The 27,347-nt window shown below is 43.2% G+C and overlaps 1 protein-coding gene across 6 annotated transcripts in view; it reads right to left on the reverse strand.

Moving 5' to 3' along the window:
- LOC110487106 (semaphorin-6D) overlaps window positions 1-27,347 on the reverse strand; it is a 123,578-nt gene that overhangs the window by 79,100 nt on the left and 17,131 nt on the right. For 5 of the 6 annotated variants that reach the window (XM_036945765.2, XM_036945769.2, XM_021559031.3 and 2 more), the window contains exon 2: window positions 22,661-22,765. The exons of the other annotated variant lie outside the window; for it this stretch is intronic. The gene's annotated coding sequence lies outside the window, so the exon portion shown is untranslated. The remainder of the gene's footprint in view (window positions 1-22,660; window positions 22,766-27,347) is intronic. 6 annotated transcript variants of the gene reach the window in all.

Consider the following 27,347-nt stretch of genomic DNA (forward strand, 5'->3'; position numbering starts at 1 on the left):
GGGTAGTGATGAGGGGTCATTGCAATAGAAACCTATTCATCCCTCAGGACCACCCAGACTGCAAGGAACTTTCCCATCCAACATCTGCCAATAACTCTGCTACTTTTTACCACCGCCATACTATACACAGAACTGTCAACCTCCCCAAATAGACTGCCACAATTACAAGTGAATCCTGATCCAAATACTCACCGGCAGATATTACCCTCTATGGTGTGACTACACACTACAGTGAATCCTGCTATCCAGGGCGAGGTAAGAAAAACCCTACCAGCCCAAAAAGAGGAAGTCTCAGCTCTCTAACTGAGGGTAAACTGCTGGTCAGTGCAGTCTGGGATATTTGGGTTGTCCTTACCCTAAATCCTAACCATCACCCCTACCCTAAACCATTTTCACTTCAATGGGGGGTAGTGACATTCCAAGGATCCCGGAGAGCACAGAACATAAACTGCCAGCCTTACGCAGTTAGGCTTTGTTTCTTTCACATGTGGCTTGGCCTATGGATGCAGTCCATAACCTACCACGAAAAAACATGGTCATTACATTGCGTGACTGTTTCTTTTGAGCCATTTAGTGAATAGAAATGATGCTTTAGAAATGTGTTTGCCTCAGCAAGTGAGCAAATAGCTCTATTTTTTTCTCTCTTTCATTGTTCTTGGCAAGTCAGCAGGGGTAATTGGCATGCATGCCCTGGCAGTACACTCGACGAGCCAGGTCTTGAGTTTGGGCAAGGAGCACAACGGCTCCGCTATGCCCACGTAATTTGTTTAAAGCTATGATTCAGCTACAGGCAGCGTCCTGTAGGGCTCAACTGATGCAATCCATCACTGCAAATCCATTTCGCTGGGAAAACCACCGATCCACACCGTTCTCTCCCCACACAACCCCCTGCAGCCAGTTTCCACTCCTTACCACTCCTTCAGAGTAAACAGCAGGAATGAGACAAAGCTAAAGAAGGCTGGGCGGTGGCTAACCAGCCACTACCCCTACAGCCATGATTCAAGCAGCCGTGAGAGAAAAACATTGGTGGTGATAAGGTGCTGGGGATGAGGGGGGAGGTTTCAAGGGGATCACATCTTCTCATTAACTTTGGCCAGGCCTGGGGAGTGTGGGAGGATGAGGTGGAGGGAGGGATTGGTTTAATGAAGACTCCTACCGTGAAGGTCCGTCTCCCGACTGCGCTGCCCTGTGAGTAAGCTTGGCCGACAGATGGGCTGAGGAATTGATCAGTAGAGACAGTAGAGACCTGAGCTGACAGACGATACATAGATATATACACACACACACACACACACACACACACACACACTTGCTCAAAAAAATAAAAGGGAACACTAAAATAACACATCCAGGATCTGAATGAATGAAATATTCTTATTAAATACTATTTTCTTTACATATTTTGTTGTCAGCACATTCAACTCACACAAGAATTATCAATGGAAATCAAATTTATCAACCCATGGAGGTCTGGATTTGGAGTCACACTCAAAATTAAAGTGGAAAACCACACTACAGGCTGATCGAACTTTGATGTAATGTCCTTAAAACAAGTCCAAATGAGGCTCAGTAGTGTGTGTGGCCTCCACGTGCCTGTATAACCTCCCTACAACGCCTGGGCATGCTCCTGATGAGGTGGCGGATGGTCTCCTGAGGGATTTCCTCCCAGACCTGGACTAAAGCATCTGCCAACTCCTGGACAGTCTGTGGTGCGATGTGGCGTTGGTGGATGGAGCGAGACATGATGTCCCAGATGTGCTCAATTGGATTCAGGTCTGGGGAACGGGCGGGCCAGTCCATAGCATCAATGCCTTCCTCTTGCAGGAACTGCTGACACACTCCAGCCACATGAGGTCTAGCATTGTCTTGCATTAGGAGGAACCCAGGGCCAACCGCACCAGCATATGCTCTCACAAGGGGTCTGAGGATCTCATCTCGTTACCTAATGGCAGTCAGGCTACCTCGGCGAGCACATGGAGGGCTGTGCGGCCCCCCAAAGAAATGCCACAACACACCATGACTGACCCACCGCCAAACCGGTCCTGCTGGAGGATGTTGCAGGCAGCAGAACGTTCTCCACGGCGTCTCCAGACTGTCACGTCTGTCACGTGCTCAGTGTGAACCTGCTTTCATCTGTGAAGAGCACAGGGCGCCAGTGGTGAATTTGCCAATCTTGGTGTTCTCTGGCAAATGCCAAACGTCCTACACGGTGTTGGGCTGTAAGCACAACCCCCACCTGTGGACGTCGGGCCCTCATACCACCCGCATGGAGTCCGTTTCAGACCGTTTGAGCAGACACATGCACATTTGTGGCCTGCTGGAGGTCATTTTGCAGGGCTCTGGCAGTGCTCCTCCTGTTCCTCCTTGCACAAAAGCGGAAGTAGCGGTCCTGCTACTGGGTTGTTGCCCTCCTACGGCCTCCTCCACATCTCCTGATGTACTGGCCTGTCTCCTAGTAGCTCCTCCATGCTCTGGACACTACGCTGACAGACACAGCAAACCTTCTTGCCACAGCTCACATTGATGTGCCATCCTGGATGAGCTGCACTACTTGAGCCACTTGTGTGGGTTGTAGAGTCCGTCTCATGCTACCACTAGAGTGAAAGCACCGCCAGCATTCAAAAGTGACCAAAACATCAGCCAGGAAGCATAGGAACTGAGAAGTGGTCTGTGGTCACCACCTGCAGAACCACTCCTTTATTGGGGGTGTCTTGCTAATTTCCTATAATTTCCACCTGTTGTCTATTCCATTTGCACAACAGCATGTGAAATGTATTGTCAATCAGTGTTGCTTCCTAAGTGGACAGTTTGATTTCACAGAAGTGTGATTGACTTGGAGTTACATTGTGTTGTTTAAGTGTTCCCTTTATTTTTTTGAGCAGTGTATATCCATCTATCTATATGTGTGCATCCACGGTTATAGAAACAAAAACAATGGTTTCGGGATCTGCTAATCAACAGTAAAGGTTGTATTTGAAGTGTATGCACAGCTGAACTTGAGGGATGAGATTTTTACTCAAGGTGCACCGCATCAGAAACACTTCCACTAATTCTTTATCAAAACAGAAAAACAGTGTGTGCAGGAGTGCAGGAGACTGATGAATAAACATGTCTGTGCAGGTGTGCTCAGGTCAGGATTCCCCACGAATTAAGAAAGAACTGTCTGATATTAGGTATCATTCCTGCCCTGGCGCTGTCACTCCACTGTCCTTCTGAGACCTGTCCTACTTTCAGCCTCTGTGTGACATCCATCTTTCACAGAAATTACATCCCCCCCCCCTCCCTCCCCTCCAGTCTCATTCTTTTGTTCAAGGCTCAGAGATGGAACCCGGCAATTCTGTCATCTGCAAAAGCTCAATACCTGCCTGCCGCACTGATAAGCAGACAGGTGCTAGTCGAGGCAGAATACAGCACATGCAGTCACAGGGAGGGCGCCTATTTGTTCCATATAACCCAAGCCAAGCATTTTGATTCAAGCCCTGAGGACAGGGAATATGGCTTTTCTTTGTAGCAGCCCAGAATTTCAAGCCTGCTTGAGTGACCTCTCAGGCTAAAGCTTCCCGTGTTATTGCAAAAATCATGCCAAGGGGATATAAGGACAGTTGGGAGAGAGTAGAGCATCTGAAAATGTTCATTTTGTTTAACCTATTGGTAATCTCATTGTAGGTATAATTAGTGTCCCTTGGACAGTGAGCAGGTCAGATATGCAGGCACTCTCACTTCTGTCACTGTTGAAAACACATGCAGACACAATTAGCATAGCACAGAAGGATAAACGTGCTACCACACCACTAATTTGCCCTGTATTGTGTGCGTTTGTCAGTGCAGACAGTGTTCCGTTACCTCATTTTTTGTCCAGACTAGCAAATATGAGATGAAAATGTATTTTCTATTGACGTCAGTAGATGCTTTTTCTTACATCTCTATGACCCTTTAAAAAAGTCATTGCAAGGAAACAAGGGCTGCTATGCGCCCAGATTCAGATAGCTCAGTGGTACTCCCTGGGGGCTCTGAAACCTCTAGCTGTTCAGAGCACAGTCACCATAGTTACTACTGCTTGACGCTGCTGGCAAATAGACTGACCACAATGGGGCACATGGGAGGGCACTGCCAAACACGCTAAGGGTCTTCACACACAAAAAGCTAGAGGGCACCAGAATCGCCCTTCTAATGCCATTCAGGGAATGCCAGTTAAGGTTAGTACTTTCAGGAAGTTGCCCGAATGCTCTTTTAGGGGAAATGGACAACTACAGGGGAAGGACTTGCAGGCTGGGTGCCTCGGTCTCTTGGCACAACGTGGAATGTTTAATTAGGCCTTGAAAAACAGGGCATAGCTCTCTTAAATGTCACATCCTTGTGAGGAGAATGGGGATGGCGGCGAGTTAGATTGACTTCTGTGAACTGATTGATGCCAGTGTTTATTTACCTTTCCCTTGGCAATTCATGCTCCCCATCCCCGCCTTTCCCTCCGAATCGCTCTTTCAGCTTGCTCTTTCAGCTCACTCTCTCTCGCTCCCTCTCTCACTCTCCGTTCCGCTGTTTACCTTGTGATGTATGGCTTCATTTCAAGTTGGGCTTTTTTGCCAGAATGAGATTACAATCTGTGCAATTGTGCGGAAACAAGATAGATCTAGCCAAAAAAAGGGGGGGGGAAAAGGGAAAGAATGGACAGCAGTAGCACTTTTATAAATCCTTCCCTTTCTGATGTACAATATTCTCTCCTTACCAAAACATGTCCTGTTGCATTGAACTTAAAAGTGGAGGTTCCGATAAGGTGCCCTGCAGACCAGACAGTGCTTAAAACTGAGACCATGGAAGAAGGTGGGAGGAGAGATGAAACACATATCAGAGGGGTTTGTAATGAGAGGTGACACTTGAAGAATGCAGCCGGCAGCGGCCTTTTAAATGGCAGGCCTCGTTACCGAGCTGGTTTCATACCGTCAGAAGGGCAGAGACAAAGATAAGGGGAGCATCGTTAATGGATGGGGAACACTAAGGGCTGACATGCAGCGAATGAACTAGCCAAACTCGCAATGTCGCGGAGGATACATGACAAAATACCACAGTCCATGGATACGTATTTGCGTTCATTTCCTGGTTTTGTCCTTGACATTGCTTTGTAATAGCGCTACTTTTCCTGAGTTATGTCTAGTGATACAGTATCCCAAGAGTAGCTTGGGGTACTCATTGAATAATTAAGAAATGCAAAAAATTACTTGAAATAATAATTGCCTCCCTCTAAATTCCCACCAAATTAATCAAACAGGCACCAAAAAGATTGAAAAATGAACCATTCCTTACCAGAGGTGAAAAGACTATGACTGACTCATAGCAATGATCCAGGGGCAATTTAGCTGTCATGATGGTTAATGCTTGGGTGGGGAAACCATTTATTTTTTACAAACTTTGAAGGAGCAAATTCATCCCAAAATGTGAGATTCCAGATTGTATGCAATGGCTTTTCATGAAGTGAATACAGGAGTGGAGCAAAAAGTATAAAGCCTGTCAAAGCAATGACTCAGGGGTATGTTCCCAACCCTCCCAACAGAGGGAGCTCAGCAATTCACACACACCGACAAAATGCTTTAACATTCTCAACTAAATGTCACGGGGAGCATCTGAAAAGATAGGGAATGAGTCTTATAAGGAAGAACAAAAAAATATGTCCAACTCCTCAGAGCTTCAATGGTTTACACGCTGGCTGCCAGCTCGCGCTTCGTCTTAGTGTTACAATTTGTTTGGAGACCGTCACGGACAAGCTAAAAAGAGAGGGCCCACTCCAAAAGCCTTCCCAAAGGCTGCAGACTTGCTAAACATCACTCACAATCTTTCAGCCAACAGGGAGGGAGAAAGGGAGAGAACAAGAGACAGAGACAGAGACAGAGAGAGCGAGCCTCATGCATCCTAATCCGTGCCTCATGTGGTGCTTGCGGTATAATCTGAAAAAAAAGACTGTAGAGTTCAGGTTTCAAAGCTGGGAGATGTCGAGGGATTGGACCTGTTTTCCATTCCAGCCAGGCACACAAAAATAACAAGAAAACAGAAGACAAGTGTTTATAGAAGTCTCCAAAAGTTCACTTTGCTGTTTTAGTTGATGAGGGGTTTGTGGTGTTGCGGAGGCCTGGTTTGGTTTCTTTAGTTTGATTCAGTCTAAAGCCCTGCTTATCTCCATCTCACTTCCACCAGCAGTGAGGAACGTGGGAACGTTTCCATTCATTCAGTGGGGGTGGTAGAACGATCCGGAATGATCAACCGGTGCTTCAACCTCGCATCGACATGTCAGCTAACTGCTCAGAAGCAGAATCATTTGACTCTACAAGTTGGTCTCGTCTTTCGCTCTACCCAAACGGATCCCACAGGCGCTGAAAACCACTCTATATGCAAGACAATGTTCTTCTGTATCGGAGAGTCCACACATTTTCTGTTTTGAGGGTTGTTCCCTTCCCTTGGTAGTCGCAATTTTACTTGTTCTAATTTTGAATCAAATTGGCTTGCATACATTTTTCATTGCCTAGCCCACACTGGTATAAAGGGCCATGAGCAAGAACCAATGACTGTTACAAAGTTATCCCTATCTCAGATAAATATCAATCAGCTCTTGGTGGCATTCAGCTGGTCCTGTAAAAACAGTGTCTGCAGGTGTTTTGGCTCGCTCAAGAACCAGGCGCTAATGTTGAACATGCAATCAAACTTCAATGTGTTTTAAGCATCAAATTCAGTGAATGGCAACGTGGTGAAAAGCCCCTTCTCTTGGCTGACATGGCTGATTTAAATATCAAAACATGATGTAAAACGGTGATTAAAACTCAATTATAGCACACCGATGAAAAGTCAATTAGCGCTTTAGAGGCTGGGAACAGGCAGTTCCCAATGTGAGGATAGAGGGAGAAGAGAAAAGAAATGAGAGAGATAGAGAAAAGGGCTGGAGGAGTGAGTCGGAGAGAAGAAAAACCAAGAGACCGATACAGTCGCTGAGGGAGCGACAGAGAGCAGCAGTGAATGAGTCCGATAAACACAGCCTCTTGAATTCTGGAGTCAGACTGCGAGCACAATTTACAGTAGAAAAGGATTTATGTCAGTCCCTTCACAAACCATCCATAAATTATGACCAATTTGCATCAGGAGGCGTTCAATTAAGAGCCCAATCCATTGTGGGACAAGCGGGGGCCTTTTCTGATGAGGGCCCCAAAAAACAAAGGCCCCTTATTCAAATAACTCCATTATACAGTCCCTGAGCTTCCCTCCAGGCCAGGTTCATTCTGATTGATCCTGCATTACTTATTTATGCACCCGTAATGACTGTTGAATATTTTAAAAAAAGATGGAGAGAGGGAGGGGAGGAAAGCTCAGGCTTGGTGCCATGCTGGGCTTCTTGATCACAAGTCTGGAGCCCGCAGGGGAGCGGTGTTTAAATACAGTAGTGGTGACACACCGGCGCAGGAGCCCCGTCGCCATGGGAGAGCAGACTGAGGTTTAACAGCATATGTGGCACAAATCAGCCGTCACATAGAGCCCCTTTCATGGCAAACCAGCCTGCGTCCCCATGGACTGCCCCACCGGAAAATAAATACATAGAAATGAATATGCGGCAGTAGTGCTGCTTAACCCGTCGCATTAATTATTGAAATATGGCTGAAATTAGTGATACACACAAAGCTCTCGTGCTGAGGATTTTTTTAAGAGGGTAATGAGAGGGTTAGGACAAGAGGAGATCATTTCAGAGAGCTGCCAACCTGGGGCTGACATGCTTCAAGTGGATATCTTTTGAAGTGTTTGGCTGCCTTTTAAACAGTCCATGGAGTGGAGGAATATTTCAGGAAAGCTGAGAAAAGCACCACAGCACACATTGCATTTGCTTGTTACTCAAGATATTTGGCAGAATCCAAGATGTCATACACACATACAAGCATGCATACACACACACACACAAAGTCCACACAGGGCAATCAACTGATGCACGCACCCCCAGCAGGACTCCGGCACACACACACTCACTCAATCGTCACCCAGTGAAAACAACCACAGGGTGAAATGTTTACTCTGAGCATTTTTCTCAAGATCTGAGGCCTGGAAAGGTCTGGGAATTCAGAACAGTGTTATCTGAAGAAAAAGTATAGGATATCAATTAGGGTCACTGACAGTGCATGGTCCTGACAGTCAGCAGTTTCAACTGTACTCTCGCCAGCAGCGCCAATGGCCATTGCCTCATCTGTGTGTGTGTGTGTGTGTGTGTGTGTGTGTGTGTGTGTGTGTGTGGTTAATAGAGAATGAAACACTCAATGGGCATGAATCACAAATAGAGCAAGCCTCAAAAGCTGTCCTCCCTCCACATTAGTCTGTGATTGTTTTCTTGTAATGCTGGGATTATTCTTTGCTTCTCTTGGTATTTTTGAGATGGTGTGTGGGTGTATAAGACATGTGAGTGTATTTACATGCAAATTAGTTATTCCCTCCACTCTGTTTTTGTGTGTGTGCAAATTTTAAGCCACCACCCAATTACCTCAGGGGACCAGACTTGATAGAGCACGAAATGGTTGGCTTTTGGCAAAGTCCATCCAGAACCCACAAGGAAGAGTCATCCAAGGATTCAAGCTGTTTATATTACTCTACAGAAAATTGCATCAGCTTCATTCATCATGGTTTGGGCATTAGTCAAGGCAATACCAGCAGAAAGCTGCATAGGCATCAGCTGAATAAGGTTCATGGCTTATCTGGAATCTCCTAAATGGGGTGAGTGCACAGAGAGGACAACACAGTGCACATGTTTTTATTCAGCCTTCACCTCATTACTGCAATAACAATAATCATAGACCCTGGGTGTTGTGGTGAAAACCTGGAGCCATCGCTAAAATGATTTAGCAGAGACCAGATTCCCGGCGGTCAATGCCTTGGAAACCCTGCGTGAGCGCCCATAAAGGAAAGCTTTTAGGAGTAGAGTCGACTCTCGGCCAGGGTGCTCTAACATGTTCCCGCAGCATTACCATTTAAAAAAAAGGGAGGAGAGGAACACACCAGGAGAGAAAGAAAATGACACGAGAGAAAGAGAGACGGAGAAAATAGGGGGGGGGGGGGGGGGGGGGACTGTGTTTTTCATCCCACTGACTTCTGGGAACCTATAGAATACAGGCCCAGTCCAATCCAACAATTTTTTACTGTATCTTGTGTGCGTTTCAAAGTTCCCGTTTTACCTCTTTGAAAGGTGCGAACACGCAGGTGTGATCATTCTACAGTGATCCCTGCAGCGTACGCTCAAACCAGTGTGATTAGAACATCTCTTTAGAACGTCCAGTTACGATTGACGCAACAGTCAGACTTTGAGCTGACCACACTTTTTTCACAGAAACATTTTTGCACAAACACAGTCTTTACAATGTTATGTCCTCAATGTGAGCAGTTTATTTTGGGATGCAATGTTCAGACATTCACAGAAGTAGTGACGGCATAACACAATTCTCATCCAAACCGGAAGATGTAGGCCACATTAGTCCTAGTGCTGAGGAAAGAATGACCTAACCCAAGCGGTTATATTTAGCTAACTCTCGCCTGACAGAAACCATAATATGAATTAGTTAATAGCAATTACTATTTACAATTCATCACACCACGGGTGAGCTTACTAGTGATCAAAATAATTGAGTAAAACCCTTTCTAAAAGTCTAAAGTAATCTGACAATGGGTAGTTTGTGCGCGCCGCCATGTTTTTTTTCCCCCCACGTCAACCAAAGATAAGAGGTGGCAATATGAGTTGGGTCTGTTTGCAGTATGCATGTTGAAGTGGGTGTGATAACTTAGTCCCTTAGGGAAGTTTACTTGAAAGACGAGTGAACCATCCCTTCACCTCATTTTGTTATAACATCTTTAGTCTGACAGACGTTTACGTGACAACCAGAATGCATTGTTTGATGTCAACAAACATGGTGCCACACATAGCTGGCAAATAGCTTAGCATTAGCTCATCATAAATCAGTACAACCTTCAAAAAAAGTGTATAAGAATGCAAGAACCAGAATGCATGATTTGCCACCCGTACTTGAAAACATCTGAATACAACAGTAAATGCATTATGCTCCATACATAAATACAGTGTGCTACAGTAGAAACAACAACATGATATACATAAACTATAATGATAACGTAATAAGGCACTTACTTTGATAGGAACACACACATGTCCAAAGCTATCATTAGTAAGGAAAACATCAATGAAGGCCATGCGGGTACCAGGGGGAAAAACGTTCTGTTCTGACTAAAAATACGGAAATGTCTGCATCCTTGATCTGGGTAAACACTAGGATGTGCTTGGGCTCTTGAAGAGAGAAGTTTGTCCGGCTCAGTAATGTCTCAATTGTACACAACAGTGAAATGGGTTACTTCTATGTGAATTAATTAAGTGATAATGCCAAAGAAGCCGGTGTTTGGAGGATATATTGGCACTGGTGTTGTTAGGCCCGAAACAATGTTGAGGGCCGGCAAACCAAATAAATATATCCTCCAAACACCAGTTGAGGGCATTATCACTTTTATACAACGGGTTACGAACATATTAAAATAATTATTGACATATTTTCATTAAAAACTTTATTTTGATGAATTGATTCATACTATTTCATCCTTGCACAAGATATAGTCCCGAAACAAAACTTGGGTTGCTACCCAAGCCAGCTGGTCGTTCATTCTATAGGTTTGGTTGCCAGAGACGTGACCCAGTCGTTTAGTCTTTTTGTTCTGTATGTATGGAAGCAACCCAGTCGTTCATTCTAAATGGTCCATTGCCATACTGGCTGGCAACATTCTTATGCCTTGCTTGCTAGCTAGCCAACTACGGCTAACTTACAGTCACGTCAAACAGTGCAGCCAGAATAACAGTAGCTGCGTTTGTTTAAGCTGTTTTCTAGTGACATTTATTTGGATACATCCGTAACAATGAGCTAATGAGGCACGATTTCGCCTGGCATAGAAAATGTGCTCTCTCGTTAGGACACTGCTGTTCAGAGGAGCTAGCCAACAACACAGCTAACACAATAACTTTAAACTGAAGCTGGGAAGACTGAAAACTAGCTGCACTTTGTTTTGTTCACCTTTTTTTCATTTGACATTTCTTTGTATATATACATATATCCATAAAAATGACACCAGCTGACTCACGATTTCGACTGGCTGTGAAAGATGCCTGTCCCTTTCTCATCCTGACTACCGACCCCTACACTTTCATTACTATGGGACAGCTGGAGATCAAATTTGAATATTGAAACCATGTTGCAAATGTCAGAGAGACAGGCAGCAAGGTTTATACAAATCTACACTGTTAAAAACTAAATGTTAGTCTAAAAGAAATGTGAGAATGTCTAGATGCTTTTTATAGTGAAGATCAAGTTGATAACTTCCCTGCCTGTGCTGACAAACAGTGGATTGCGCAGTCAGATGGAACAGAGTAAATAGGCATTTTAACGTCATAGATTTAGCAGGTGGTAACTTGTGAAATAGACACCAGCTGGAATGCACTTTTAACCAATCAGCATTAGACCCACCTGTACGATAATGAGGCGGAACACACCTCAATTCAAACTGTTAGAAAATAAAAGCTTTTAGAAAATAATTTGAAATTGACAAGTTGAAACATAGCCCATAGATAATTAGCAGGCAGTGTGCCTTGGTTTGATGGCAGTGCAGGTAAACTGTCCTGCTGCATAACAATCACATTTTGGAACAGTTTGTGCATTCTGACATCACCCGCATGAAAAGAAAAACTCACACTGGGGCAACCGTTGGAGATATTTGGAACTCCCACGTGAAAGGTGCATTCAAACATTTGACTGGAAATGGAGGAAAAAAATTCTGAGATCTGTAGCAGAACCACTTAAACGGTCTCTCAAACTTTCCTTGCCAGGTTGAAATGGCACTGTTAGCTGAGCTCTGTTCTGTTCTTCCGATCCAATCTATACACCGTTCACCACTGCATTGTAGCCAGGACTGGTGGGAAGTGTTTTGAGATGGTGTGAAGAGTCCTGCATCCGCAGTAGACCGGTGTTATCGATTTCTCAACCTCTTCACACTCTCTAAGAGACACTGGGAAGGGCAAAACATTGAGTGTAGGGAACTCCTCTCAATGAGTCACACACATCTGTGTGTTGGTGCCATCATTTAGCTAGTTTTTCTGAGAACTGGTTGGTCCTGGTTGGTCTCCTCCACCCCAGGACAGGTGCCTGCAAGCAGGTAGTGACACCTGTTTCCACTTGCTATTATTGGGCGTTCTCCACCAGCAGTTCCACCCGCTTTTCTTTTTAGTTGTTCAATGAGTTCCACCCATTCAACAGCTGGATGCAGGCACCCACACATACACACTCACTGACAGATCGAGAACAGCTATTTCACGACACACTGAAGCACAAACGCTATCCATAAAGACTGAGGAATGGCTGTGGCTAATTGTTTCACTGGTCTAAGCGAAACAACTTTGCTTGTTTTTTTTCCCCTAAATCCCTTGGGATTCAGTTTTGGGTACGGCTGTAATGGAAAAAGGTGACGTTTCTCACATACAGTAAATAAAATGCCAAAACCCATTCTATGGAATAAGCACAAGCAACATATCTCCGAAAAAAAGGCGATCGTAACTGGGAATCAGATAACCTTGGGGAAAGTGTCCCCCGTCTACCTGCTCTGCCCAATGGCCAACTCTTGACAGCTTGATCCCATGTTCTATAGCTTCATGCACTGGAGGAGGCCAGGAGTCAAAGACCGAACAAAACCTCTGCAAAAGTGTGCTTAACAGGGCAATCTGAGAGTAACGTAATTGAAGTTCTCCACAGAGAGTGGAGAATCTCCATGGAAAACCAGCTTGCGGCAATTGAAAGCCTTTTGTTTGGAGGACATTAGGTATGGTGCCATTTTGGAAGTAATTTCCTTCAGAAGTGTGAAAAACCCTGCTTACATTCTGCACCTCACTTACATACTCTGATCTGCAAGGTAATCATGGCAGCCACACAGTGAAAGAAATCCTTAGCGGTGGGTGATAAAGGCTGGGAGATTGTCAGTAGGCAGCATAACTTCCGAGCTGCTTGTTTCAGCAGTAATTATGGAGAGGGAACGGTATACTGTGGCTGGTGCTAAAGAGCTTACAAAGCCTTTTGCTTGTGATGCAATGTCAACGAGCTACTGGAGGGAAGTCAATCGAATAAGTAAAAGTGACTATTAAGCCAAACAAAATGTCTTAAACAAAGACATAAGTGTTGGAGGGATGCAGAGGGTGGGAGGCAGGGGAAAGAGATGTGTTCAGAAGACTATGAATAGGGATGAGATTGGAGAGCACACCGCATCAGTGAACCAATCACAGGCATATTGAAAAATCTGGAGAGAGTGGAGATAAGGAAGGAGAAAAAGAAAGGAAGAGAAGATGGGAATAAATAATGGAGTGGATGAGAGGGCTAGCATAGTCACGGGAGCAGGTGATTGAAAATAACCACCAACAGGATGAACAGATTGACAGAGATATGCTGACAGAGAGCAAGGCTCTGTGTGTGTGTGTGTGTGTGTGTGTGTAAGGGGTTGCAGGTTGCTCCATCCTAATACCCATCACAATGTACATGGAATCTATCACCTCCCTCACCCCCCTGGTCTGCCCTAAGTAATCTCCTTTTCCCCTCCACCTCTTCATCTGCCCTCGTCTCATCAGTCTGCACTCATCCTCCTCTCTCTGTGTCATACAGGTGCTCGTAAGGAGGGCGCTTAACCCCTCTCTCAGGCTTGACCTGGCAGATATGGAAGGAGGGTGCTGGTGGAGCATGGTAGCAGCGGTAGGTACACAGTGTACAGTACCTATAGAGTCTACACCCCCCTTGGATTTCTTCACATTTTATGTTACAAAGTGAGATTAAAATAGTAATTGTATGTAATTGTAAATGTAATTGTCATTTTTCTGTCAACAATCTACTCAAAACATCAAAGTGAAGATTAATATATATATATATATATACATACATACATACATTTTCAGCAAACTTAACGTGTGGAAATATTTGTATGAACATAAGATTCAACAACTGAGACAAACTGAACAAGTTCAACAAACATGTGACTAACAAATGGAATAATGTGTCCCTGAACAAGGAGGGGGGGGGGGGGGGGGGGTCAAAATCAAAAGTCACAGTCAGTATCTGGTGTGGCCACCAGCTGCATTAAGTACTGCAGTGCATCTCCTCCTCATGGACTGCACCAGATTTGCCAGTTCTTGCTGTGATGTTACCCCACTCTTCCACCAAGGCACCTGCATGTTCCCGGACATTTCTGGGGGGGAATGGCCCTAGCCCTCACCCTCCGATCCAACTTGTCCCAGACGTGCTCAATGGGATTGAGATCCGGGCTCTTCGTTGGCCATGGCAGAACACTGACATTCCCATCTTGCAGGAATTCACGTGCAGACCGAGCAGCATGGCTGGTGGCATTGTCATGCTGGAGGGTCTTGTCAGGATGAGCCTGCAGGAAGGGTACCACATGAGGGAGGAGGTGGTCTTTCCTGTAATGCACAGAGTTGAGATTGCCTGCAATGACAACAAGCTCAGTCCGATGATGCTGTGACACACCACGACGGACCCTCCACCTCCAAAATCGATCCCACTCCAGAGTACAGGCCTCGGTGTAACGCTCATTCCTTCATCAATAAATGCGAATCCGACCATCACCCCTGGTGAGGACAAAACCATGACTCGTCAGTGAAGAGCACTTTTTGCCAGTCCTGTCTGGTGCAGCGAAGTGTCCATAGGCGGCGTTGTTGCCGGTGATGTCTGGTGAGGACCTGCCTTACAACAGACCTACAAGCCCTCAGTCCAGCCTCTCCCAGCCTATTGTGGACAGTCTGAGCACTGATGGAGGGATTGTGCGTTCCTGGTGTAACTCGGGCAGTTGTTGTTGCCATCCTGTACCTGTCCCGTAGGTGTGATGTTCGGATGTATCGATCCTGTGCAGGTGTTGTTACACGTGGTCTGCCACTGCGAGGACGATCAGCTGTCCATCCCGTCTTCCTGTAGTGATGTCTTAGGCGTCTCACAGTACGGACATTGCAATTTATTGCCCAGGCCACATCTGCAGTCCTCATGCCTCCTTGCAGCATGCCTAAGGCACGTTCATGCAGATGAGCAGGGACCCTGGGCATCTTTCTTTTGGTGTTTCTCAGAGTCAGTAGAAAGGCCTCTTTAGTGGCCTACATTTTCATAACTGTGACCTTAATTGTAAGCTGTTAGTGTCTTAACGACCGTTCCACAGGTGCATGTTAATTAATGATTTATGATTCATTGAACAAGCATGGGAAGCAGTGTTTAAACCCTTTACAATGAAGATCTGTGAAGTTATTTGGATTTTTACTAATTATCTTTGAAAGACAGGGTCCTGAAAAGGGGACGTTTCTTTTTTTTGCTGAGATATATATTTTTATTTGTTATTTTTTGAGATGAATGAAAAACACTAATATACCTTGATTAAATAAGTATTCACCCCAAGTCAATACATGTTAGAAACACCTTTTGCAGCTGTGAGTCTTCTTGAGTAAGTCTCAAAGAGCTTTGCACACCTGTATTGTGCAATATTTGCCCATTACTATTTTCTAAAAATTCAAGCTCTGTCAAGGTGTTTGGGATCATGGCTAGACATCAATTTATGTCTTGCCATTGATTTTCAAGCAGATTTAAGTCAAAACTGTAACTTGGCAACTCTGGAACATTCACTGTCTTCTTGGTAGGTAAGCAACTCCAGTGTAGATTTGTATTTGTGTTTAGGTTATTGTCCTACTGAAAAGGTGAATTCATCTCCCAGTGTCTGGTGGAAAGCCAACTGAACCAGGTTTTCCTCTATGATTTTGCCTGTGCTTAGCTCCATCCTGTTTCTTTTCATCCTGAAAAACACCCCAGTCTGTGTCGATGTCAAGCATACACAGACCATGATGCAGCCACCACCATGCTCAAAAAAAAGGAGGCTCAGTGATGTGTTGTGTTGGATTTGCCCTAAACATAAGGCTTTGCATCTAGGCCAAAAAGTACATTACTTTGCGAGTTACTTCAATGTTGTTGATCCAACCTCAGTCTCAGTTCTCCAATCACAGCCATTGAACTCTGTTGCAGTTTTAAAATCACCAACGTCCTCATCTACAATGGAATGGTTCAAAAATAAACATATCCAGGTGTTAGAATGGCCAAGTCAAAGTCCAGACCTGAATGCAATCGAGAATCTGTGGAAAGAACTGAAAACTGCTGTTCACAAATGCTCTCCATCCAACCTCACTGAGCTCGAGCTATTTTGCAAGGAGGAATGGGAAAAAATGTCAGTCTCTCGATGTGCAAAACTGATAGAGACATACCCCAAGCGACTTACAGCTGTAATCGCAGCAAAAGGTGGGGCTACAAAGTATTAACTTAAGGGGGCTGAATAATTTTGCACGCCCAATTTTTCAGTTTTTGATTTGTTAAAAAAGTTTGAAATATCCAATAAATGTCGTTCCACTTCATGATTGTGTCCCACTTGTTGTTGATTCTTCACAAAAAAATACAGTTTTATATCTTTATGTTTGAAGCCTGAAATGTGGCAAAAGGTCGCAAAGTTCAAGGGGGCTGAATACTTTCGCAAGGCACTGTATGGAGGACAGAGGAAGGGGGTAGTAATTCAAAAATCATGCCAATCCCTATTATTCAACACATAACTTACGTGATTTGTTAAGCCAAATTTGACTTCTGAACTCATTTTAGGCTTGCCTAAACAAAGAGAAGGGAAAGGAAAGGGAAAGGGGGATACCTAGTCCAACTGCATGCATTCAACTGAAATGTGTCTTCCGCATTTAACCAACCCCTCTGAATCAGAGCGGTGTGGGGGGCTGCCTTAAATCGACATCCAGGTCTTCAGCACCCGCGGAACAGTGGGTTAACTGCCTTGCTCAGGGATGAATACTTATGCAATGACAATTTTATCGTGATTGAATTGTTATTAATTAGACATTATGGAGTATTGTGTAGATCAATGACAAAAAAAGAATCCCACTTTGTAATGCAACAAAAAGTGAAAAAACTTCAAGGGGGTGTGGACTTTCTATAGCCACTGTACATGATCTGGAAGAAATTGGATATTGAATGCAGGAAGGGACGAGGGCCCTGGTGGAAGATGAATGAAGATGAACTCATTTCACCCACCCACACAGGGAGCAAGGGCTATGAATGAGCAAGTCGATAACATTGAGTATGGGGAGGGGACTCCGGACCAAGAGGTTTAGTGACCATGTCCAATCCACCGGTGTCGGCATCCATAGAGAGGTCATTCATCATGGGACAGACAAACGGAAGTGGGGGATGGCAGGTTTGCGATAAGAATGGGAAGTTCTGGATTGCACTACAAACTGGCTGCTAATATGCAAGGTCGTGGTTCGGTAGAAAAGGTAACAAGATAATGAAAAGCACTATAAAACAAGGAATTGGGAAATGTTGTGGGAAATGTCATTGAAATGTACAGCCAAGTCCTAATGGAACTGAATGGGAGGAGTCAAAGAAATGTGGAGAGAGGTCAAGTAAGGGAAAGCAACTATTTTATTGTCTATTTATTAATGAAATGGACTGGAAGTACTTCCATATAAATAAACTCCATTAAAACACAAGCAGAGTGCATTTATATTCCAGCAAACTGCTTGCAATTACCTATTTAGAAGACATACGTTGGTAATTAATACAGCAATCCCTGTAATGCTGTACCTAGGGAATTTATAAACATCAATTATATTAAATAGGAGAGTCAATGAGATAGAACTTGTAGCCTGCTGCAGCAGTCACAGCATGACACCATTACCAGTAAACATCCCCCTCAACGCTAACAAATGCTCCACTGGACAAAACCATCCAACTCCACCACGTATTTCTCCAAGAGAAATCCTGATTGTTGGTATTTGTAGTAGATCACAAAACCCCCAGTCTTCACATTGTAATAACCCAGAAGTCCCTTGACAGATAAAGAAGGGATGAAGGAGGAGGAAAAACAACCCTGCCACTGTAAATCTCCAAGCCCTGCTCCCCTGTCAATATCGCTGATCAGACTGGTTCTTCCACATGATGCAGACATCTCTAAGCCCTGCTCCCCTGTCAATATCGCTGATCAGACTGGTTCTTCCACATGATGCAGACATCTCTAAGCCCTGCTCCCCTGTCAATATCGCTGATCAGACTGGTTCTTCCACATGATGCAGACATCTCTAAGCCCTGCTCCCCTGTCAATATCGCTGATCAGACTGGTTCTTCCACATGATGCAGACATCTCTAAGCCCTGCTCCCCTGTCAATATCGCTGATCAGACTGGTTCTTCCACATGATGCAGACATCTCCAAGTCCATTGCTGCTTACAGTATCAGTCTTTCACATAAACCATCCGTCTCATGGACCAGATCAATACAAGCTGTCTCTCCAGCACCCTGGCAAAGGGTAGGCACTGTTTTTGTGGACGCTGGACAGAATACACTCCGAAACACAAGGCTCTACAGTGCGACCATTTTATTCACATATGTGCCTAAATAATTTGCTGTGCGACCTGGAATTTATATTTAGGAGCACCAGTACACCTAAAATCAGCCAGATGATAATTGTTGCAATGATTACTTCACTATACCGCAGCCCGAGTGCCACTGAGAATACACAGAGTGCAGATTCATGACCGTCTTTCTTGCACCATTACTACAAATAAATCATTTTGTTACTTCAAATATTTTTCATTGTGCTCCTAAATGTATTTGTGTGCTCCAACATTTTTTCAACTTAGGTGGACACGTGCTCCTTGTTAAAAAGGTAAGGGCAGAGCCCTGATACACAATACAGCACAATAATTCTAGTCGCTGTATATTATCATCAATGGAAAGTCACTTTACCCCTACCTACATGTACATATTACCTCAATTATCTCGACTAACCTGTACCCCCGCACATTGACTCGGTACCCGTCCCCCCTGTATATAGCCTCGTTATTGTTATATATATTTTTTTGAACTTTATATTTTTTAAACAAATATTTTCTTACTTAAAAAACTACCTCTGCATTGTTAGTTAAGGGCTCTCAAGTAAGCATGTCAAGGTAAGGTTGTATTCAGCACATATGACAAATACATTTAGATTTGATTTGATTGAGATGTTTCAAGTCATGTTTCTGAAATTTCAAAACTGACCTAGGAATCAAGTATTTTTTATCAGAAAAAAAGAGGTAAAAGGTATGTAAATCAATCTGTAGAGAAAGATCTGCACTAAATAATAGGCTAGGGTTTGCTAATTGAATAAGCTGAATGAATTGCAAAATCACATCTACTTATGAATCCGTAGTTAACAGAACCTCCTCATTATTCTACTGAACCTTGCTGACCTCTAACACAGGGTTAGCCCAGGGCAAAGCTGTCTCAGAGCATTAGGGCTGAATCCCTCTCGCCACACATCCCAGCACTTTCCTGGTCGGGAAGGCAAAAAGCTTCATCCGGAAGCCGGGGAGTCCACTTAAGCTAATTACCAGGTTGCACGGGCACGCTGCATTCGTTAAACAAGCGAGCAGCCAAGTTAACGTCAGGAGTAAAGGAGTCCCTTCACTGTAATCATTCCTTTATTCTAATCAAAAGGTTTAAATTGAGCAAAGCCCTCGCAACCGTCCAAGCAACAAAGACTTCTGATTACATTCAAGTAACGAGACAAATAACTCAAGAGGAAGACAAGAGGAGGGCAAATATTTGAGAAAACTGGATTTCCACTTAGTCGGACTAACAAGCACATGGGCACAAACATTTGTACTTAAATGCTTTGAATTTGAAGCCCACAAGATTAGTCATGCCAATTGAAATAACCAGTATGGTATTGTTAAATTATTTCTAAGAAAGGGTGACAAGAATGAATAGAAAACTCTGAAAAATGCATGCAAAGAAATGATCACATGCTTGTTAAGACAGTAAACTAAACTATTGTTGATCACAAAAAAATAGTATGTGCAATGACCCTGAAAGTCCTACAAAACTGGCATGAATCCTTGCTGCTCCAATCAAGCAAATTGTTATCTGAGAATCTAACTGGGTATGAAGACCCAAAAATAATGTACATGGTAGTTTTTGGAGTGATTCTTGGAAAAGGAGCAGCAGTATTCTGTAGAATTATAAACAGTGAGATGTCTCACAATTAATACATCCAGAGCCTAAATCCTGACTCACGATACATCCTATACATAGATAGGCTTGTTACGGACAGTTCAATGAACATAATCTGACATGATTGCACAAGGCAAAGGTATCATCATACCTATAAATGATGAGGATCAATCAAAATTCCCATATTCAGAATTAGGAGTTTGTCAGTTCAAGATTGAAAAATGCTTAAAAGGAGAGCGGGGTTTTCCATTAATAATTCCCCCCCTGCATTTCACTTTCAATTTGGCAGCAGCTCTTCAAATTGCGAAGAATAGCGTCACTGGCCTGCCATCCTTCTGTCAGGTTTCACATGTTATGGCCAGAGAGGGCTTCCACATACACATCTGACAAGCCAGCTATCCCCCACCCAGTACCCCAATTAACAAAGCCATCACCTCGAGAATGAACTTCTCTGTGTTGCCTTGGGGAAAGTGCATAGGTAGGTGACCCTCGGAGCAGGTTTGCTCACAGCAGACCTCATTCACCGAGCCCACTTTCTCAAGTCTTGTATCGTTGTGACTTTGAAGTCTGGCCAGAGACGGGCTTTGAAAAGCCAGCAATCTCCCCACCATGACCAGGCACAGGATTAGCAAATCCCTGTAGGATTGGGTAGGAGGACAGGGGGTCGTTTTTGGGGGGTAGTGTGGGCGCAAGCATTTCCCCTCCGGACAGAGCTGGGGATTAACAAGCTACTAAGGAAGCAGAGAACAAGGAGCCAGCCTCTTTCTTGAGTTCCTCGGAAACCAATTTGTAGTGGGAGAAACTAAGAGAGGCAACTAATTCTGCCCGTGACCTCTCTGCATCAACTTTCTCTTGTTTTGCTGCTCAGAGTCGAAAACTATTTTCTCAGGAAAAGAGAGCTGTGTCCAGGCTGCCAATGTCCCTCTGCTTGACAGTGGCTTTGAAAACAAGCCTCTACAGTGCACGGCAGAATAAGAGCCTGAGCGAAGGGGGGACTTCAATGACCGAGCATTAACAATTTAGCATTTACTGTGTGAAGAAAATAAAAACACATTCATCCAACTGACAACGTCACTGAAAAAGTGTCGTGTCAAACTGGCTTTGAAACAAATAAAAAAGCCCTGAAACTACTGAACACACTTGCATATTAACTAATAGGTTGTTAAATAGATCTGACAGAAGCATATGTTTTCAACTGGAACTGTGTCAGAGGAGAAGACAACCATTTGGGACACATGACCATAGATAGCTTTCCCACTAGCGTTTGTAGATTAATGAGGTCTTTGTCTTATCTCTGATTGAAAGGAGCCTGAGGAGTTTGCCCTCTATGTCTTTGTTGAACAGAGTCTCTTGTGGAAATGGAAGATTGGCCTGTATGTGTGGGTGTGTGGGAAAGCGAGGTGGACGGGCCACATCGGAGTTCAACTGACTTAATAAAGCTTCTCTCCATCTACCCCGAGATCTCCTCACCCCAATTATATGCCTGACACCTCTAACCTCACCCCCGGTCCCCAATTCCACATCCAGCGCTTGTCCTGCCCCTCCCTTCACCGCTCTTAAATCACTCAGCAGGGCTGGCAAGTGTCGGGCTGATGGTGGCAGTCATTCCCCAGGCTCCTCTCACTCTGTTTCTGGCTATTTGAATTGGGCCAGGGTTGGGGCATCTCCTCTGAGAGCCCTGGATGGTCAAGTGGCAGGTGAGATGGGAATTATTGACAAGCTGCTGTTTAAGCGATAGAGGGTGCAGAAATTGCTATAATTATGCCTGTATGTCCTCAAAATGTAAAATAAATGTAAAATCACTCACTAACAGACACCAAACCATAACAAAGTACTGTAAAAACGGGTCTGAGACTAATATTATGGACATGTTTTTTTAGACATTTGCACAGGTTCTACCCTCAGATTGGTCCAAGGTCACAGCTAGATTGCATCTGGCCAACCATCTGTTCAGACCCGTCCCGTGAGATGGCCTGTCACCAGCACACCTTGGCCCTGTCCTCTACTGTCCATGGTCATGGTCACCAGGGACTGTCAAACCAGACAGGATGGGGGAATCCATGCAGTTGTTTTTTCCAATATCCGCATGACTTGCGGGTTGGCCATCATGCAATTTAAGCCACTTTCCATCACGGCCTATACCTCAATCTGCTATTGTCATGCTAATAAACACATAACATGATAATATACATCTACTCTACTTCTACAAAAACAAAAAGCAAGGATATTTCAAATTTATGAATAGGAGTTACCCCCTACATTTGCTCATGAAAATTACTCAGCTCTGTAGATTGATTAAAATATTTTATAAAATCTAATGAATAATATAGGTCATTACAGTGTCTTAATAACCTTTCACACTGCTTCCATTTATCAATCTGTCACTGGGTGCCTCCAGCCAGCAGACCTTGCCCCTATCCTATCAAACCACTCTTATCCCGAATTATTACAGATCAAACAGTAAGAAGAAAGTTCATAGCCAGAACTCCCAATCAACATTCATCTCGCTGCAATTAAAATTCACGACATTCTTACCTTAACTTTCGACAAATTTGACTGCAGAGATTCAGCCAGCTGACACGGATAGATGATTGGCACTAGCTGGTTAGGGTCGTCACCCCGAGTGAAGACATCCACAATCTAAACAAAAACAAGAATAGGAATGATTTAAAAACGGGCAAATTCAAGAGTGACTTACAGTTAGACATTCACCATATGTAATGGTCTAGGCAAGAAATAGAACATCTGCTCACTCTGTTTGGTCATTTTAATAAAAAAAAAACGGCTTTTCGAGCAAATTAAGATCTTCACACCTTGGAGGTCCTGCTTGTCACGTCAATCAAATCCCTCTGCCGCTGTCATGCATCAATTAATATATTGTGAAGCAGGGTTCCTATCTGGTACATAAAGTTCCTTTAGAACACCGACAATTATATTAACGAGTGGACTATTTCCTAAAAACAAGATGCAGCAGATCAATAATATTAGAAGGTGATATGTACCAACCCTGCATAATAATTATGTATCGGTCAACCTATTTCCTCGCCGTCAAAATGTGCAAGTAATTGTCCTCTATACATAGTTTTGGAATTTTTCTGTGCTCCCTGACTGACTACATTTTTTTCAGTGGTTATTAACGAACTAGACAGCCAAGAAAATGTATGAATGAAGGGCTATTATAATTTCGAAACAGTTGGTTTAAGTAATTTAGAAAAGTATATATAGATAGAGATCTCTCTGAGCGAGTGAACGATAGAGAGATAGACACACTATCGCTCAAAAGTTTGGGGTCACTTAGAAATGTCCTTGTTTTTGAATAAATGCACATTTTCTGTACATTAAAATAATATCAAATTGATCAGAAATACAGTGTAGACAACTATACGTTTGGCAAGTCGGTTAGGACATCTACTTTGTGCATGACACATTTTTCCAACAATTGTTTACAGACAGATTATTTCACTGTATCACAATTCCAGTGGGTCAGAAGTTTACATACACTAAGTTGACTGTGCCTTTAAACAGCTTGGAAAATTCATGAAAATTATGTCATGGCTTTAGAAGCTTCTGATTCATTCAAATGATGACAATTAGCCTATTGGAGGTGTACCTGTGGATGTATTTCATGGCCTACCTTCAAATTCAGTACCTCTTTGCTTGACATCATAGGAAAATCAAAAGAAATCAGTCAAGACCTCAGAAAAACAAATTGTAGACCTTCACAAGCCTTGGGAGAAATTATAAACACCATGGAACCACTCAGCCGTCATACAGTTCAAGAAGGAGACACGTTCTGTCTCCTAGAGATGAACATACTTTGGTGCGAAAAGTGCAAATCAATCCCAGAACAGCAGCAAAGGACCTTGTGAAGATGTTGGAGGAAACTGGTACAAAAAGTATCTATATTCACACTAAAACGAGTCCTATATCGACATAACCTGAAAGGCTGATCAGCAAGGAAGAAGCCGCTGCTCCAAAACCACCGTAAAAAAGCCAGACTACGGTTTACAACTGCACATGGGGACAAAGATTGTACTTTTTGGAGAAATGTCCTCTGGTCTGATGAAACAAAAATAGAACTGTTTGGCCATAATGACCATCGTTATGTTTGGAGGAAAAAGGGGGAGACTTGCAAGCTGAAGAACACCATCCCAACCATGAAGCACGGGGGTGGCAGCATCATGTTGTGGGGGGGCTTTGCTGCAGGAGGGATTGGTGCACTTCACAAAATAGAAGGCATCATGAGAAAGGAATATTATGTGGATATATTGAAGCAACATCTCAAGACATCAGTCAGGAAGTTAAAGCTTGGTCGCAAATGGGTCTTCCAAATGGACAATGACCCCAAGCATACTTCCAAAGTTGTGGCAAAATGGCTTAACCTGTTGAGTGTTAGGGGCAGTATTTTGATGTTTGGATGAAAAAAGTATCCAAATGAAACTGCCTATTTCTCAGGTCCAGAATCTAGAATATGCATAGAAAAGATTACGATAGAAAACACTCTAAAGTTTCTAAAAATGTCAAAATATTGTCTGTAAGTATAACAGAACTCATATTGCAGGCGAAAACCTGAGGAAAATCCAACCCGGACGTGCTGTTTTTCCTGAAAGCTCTCTGTTCCATTGCCTGCCTTCGCTCCATTTAAAGGGATATCAACCAGATTCCTTTTCCTATGGCTTCCACATGTTGTGAACAGTCTTTAGACGTAGTTTCAGGCTTTTATTTTGAAAAATGAGCGAGAAAGATCACATCGCGTCATTGTATGGCTGGGTGCCAGCAGTGTTTTGAATGCGCAACAGCTTGGAGCAGACATTTTCTCTCTCTCTCCTATTGAAGGTACAGTCCGGTTGAAATATTATCAATAATATATTGTAAAAACAACCTGAGGATTGATTATGAAAAACGTTTAACATGTTTCTATGAACTTTACGGATAATATTTGCAATTTTCGTCTGCCCGGTCATGAGCCTGTGGATTTCTGAACATAACGCGCCAACCAATTGGAGGTATTTAGGATATGAAAATAATCTTTATGGAAACACTTTTTTGTAATCTGACATGCCAGGTGGATTAACAACAAGCTAAGCTGTGTTTTGCTATATTGCACTTGTGATTTCATGAAAATTAAATATTTTTAGTAATTTAATTTGAATTTGGCGCTCTGCAATTCAGCGGATGTTGACGAAAATGATCAAGAAGTTAAGGACAACAAAGTCAAGGTATTGGAGTAGCCATCACAAAGCCCTGACCTCAATCCTATAGAAAATTTGTGGGCAGAACTGAAAAAACGTGTGTGAGCAAGGAGGTCTGCAAACCTGACTCGGTTACACCAGCTATGTCATTTGGAGTGGACCAAATGTCACCCAACTTATTGTGGGAAGCTTGTGGAAGGCTAGCCGAAACGTTTGACCCAAGTTAAACACTTTAAAAGGCAATGTAACCAAGTACTAATTGAGTGTATGTAAACTTCTGACCCACTGGGAATGTGATGAAAGAAATAAAAGCGGAAATAAATCACTCTACTGTTATTCTGACATTTCACATTCTTAAAATAAAGTGGTGATCCTAACTTGCCTAAAACAATTTTTACTAGGATTAAATGTCAGGAATTGTGAAAAACTGAGTTTAAATGTATTTGGCTAAGGTGTATGTAAACTTCCGACTGTGTGTGTGTGTGTGTGTGTGTGTGTGTGTGTGTGTGTGTGTGTGTGTGTGTGTGTGTATATATATATATATATAAAAACTCAATACTATAGCCAGGTTTATAGTGGAAGGCAAACAATGATTATTGAAGTAAAGGAAAGACCAGAACAACCAATGCAACTGTAAAGTACTCTGGAAATAACAAGAGCTGCAGCAAAAAACATGCTTCAGATGTCAGAAGAGAAATTACATTAACTAACGAAGCAGAAGAAGACACGTTTCTTGACTGGTTCTTCTCTATTCAGAGAAAGGGAAGTTAACAAAAGTGCACTTAGTTTACATTGATAAATGGGCAGATTATGAATAAAATCTGTTGACAAATCCTAGAGAGAGTTGGAGATGGCCAAATCACAGGGCATCTCAGAACACAATCTGTTCTGGCAATCTGCTTAAAGAGAATTAGACTTCACTTTGCCAGTTCCCCTTTCAGCACAGAGTGGTTTGAGAAATATTTGGATTTCTCTCGTTGAATTCTCCACTCTCTGACAATATGGCAAAGAGATCTTTCAAACAATGAAAAAGAACAATCTGTTGGTTTCCTAAGTGATTTTGTTCCTCTGGATAGGCTGACACCTAGATTTAGGTCCAATTTTTAAATGATGCCAGAGCATTTCCATGCTCTTGCAGTGCACGGTTCATGTTGTGAATTATAGCATATTATGAGGGTAATCCAAGTCCTTGGCCACAAAAAATATACACTAAAGAAATCCCAAATCGGGACAAGGTCTTGCTTAACATGAGGGCCATCAATCACAATTAACATTTTGGAAACACATTAACCTGGTCATTGTTCTGGAAAATTCCTCCTGCCAGTCAATTCAGCAGAGCCTCAAGAAAGTTCATTTTCCCTCCCATTGCAGTGGCTATTTATAGTTAGACTGAACTTGGTCGGTCAAAATCATCTGCGATTGAACATTCTTGGAGCCATGATTAGAGGCCATTGGCCTAAATCCAACACTACGACCTTATCTATTCCAGACAAAGCTAATTGTGACAAATGGTGAAGGTTGGGTATGTGACCTAGTTACCCAAAAACACAGCAGGTATTTCAACCTGTAAAGACTTATTTTTTTAAAAAGAAGCCACTGGACTAAAAAAAAAAAAAAGACCAGCTGGCAGCCACATGCTAACGCTGGTTCCTCTATTGTCTCAAATTCTATAATAGCTCTGTTCATTTGTACTTTGTTCTATTTTCTCTATGCCCTCAGTATGAGAGAAAAAGGCCAAGAGCACAAAGAGAGAAAATGTAAACTGTAGTGTATCAATAACAGCCTATTTGTGGGTTGCGTGATATGCGTGGGCTTCTGGCCAATATACTATTGTTTTGCTCTTTTTTGGTCTGTAGCAAAATGTTGATCGATGAATGCTGGTACTTGCCATCTGTAAGAGCTGTAATGGATCAGTTCAGAATTCAAAGCACAGCCTGGGAAAGAACAACACAAAATAATAACATATTCAACGCTTGTGTGCAGTGGAAACCAAATTCCATTTCAAGTTCAACAGCAAAACATGATTAACT

The sequence above is a fragment of the Oncorhynchus mykiss genome, chromosome 2, assembly GCF_057628025.1.
Source record: "Oncorhynchus mykiss isolate SJ-2025 chromosome 2, ASM5762802v1, whole genome shotgun sequence".
Taxonomy (NCBI): domain Eukaryota; kingdom Metazoa; phylum Chordata; class Actinopteri; order Salmoniformes; family Salmonidae; genus Oncorhynchus; species Oncorhynchus mykiss.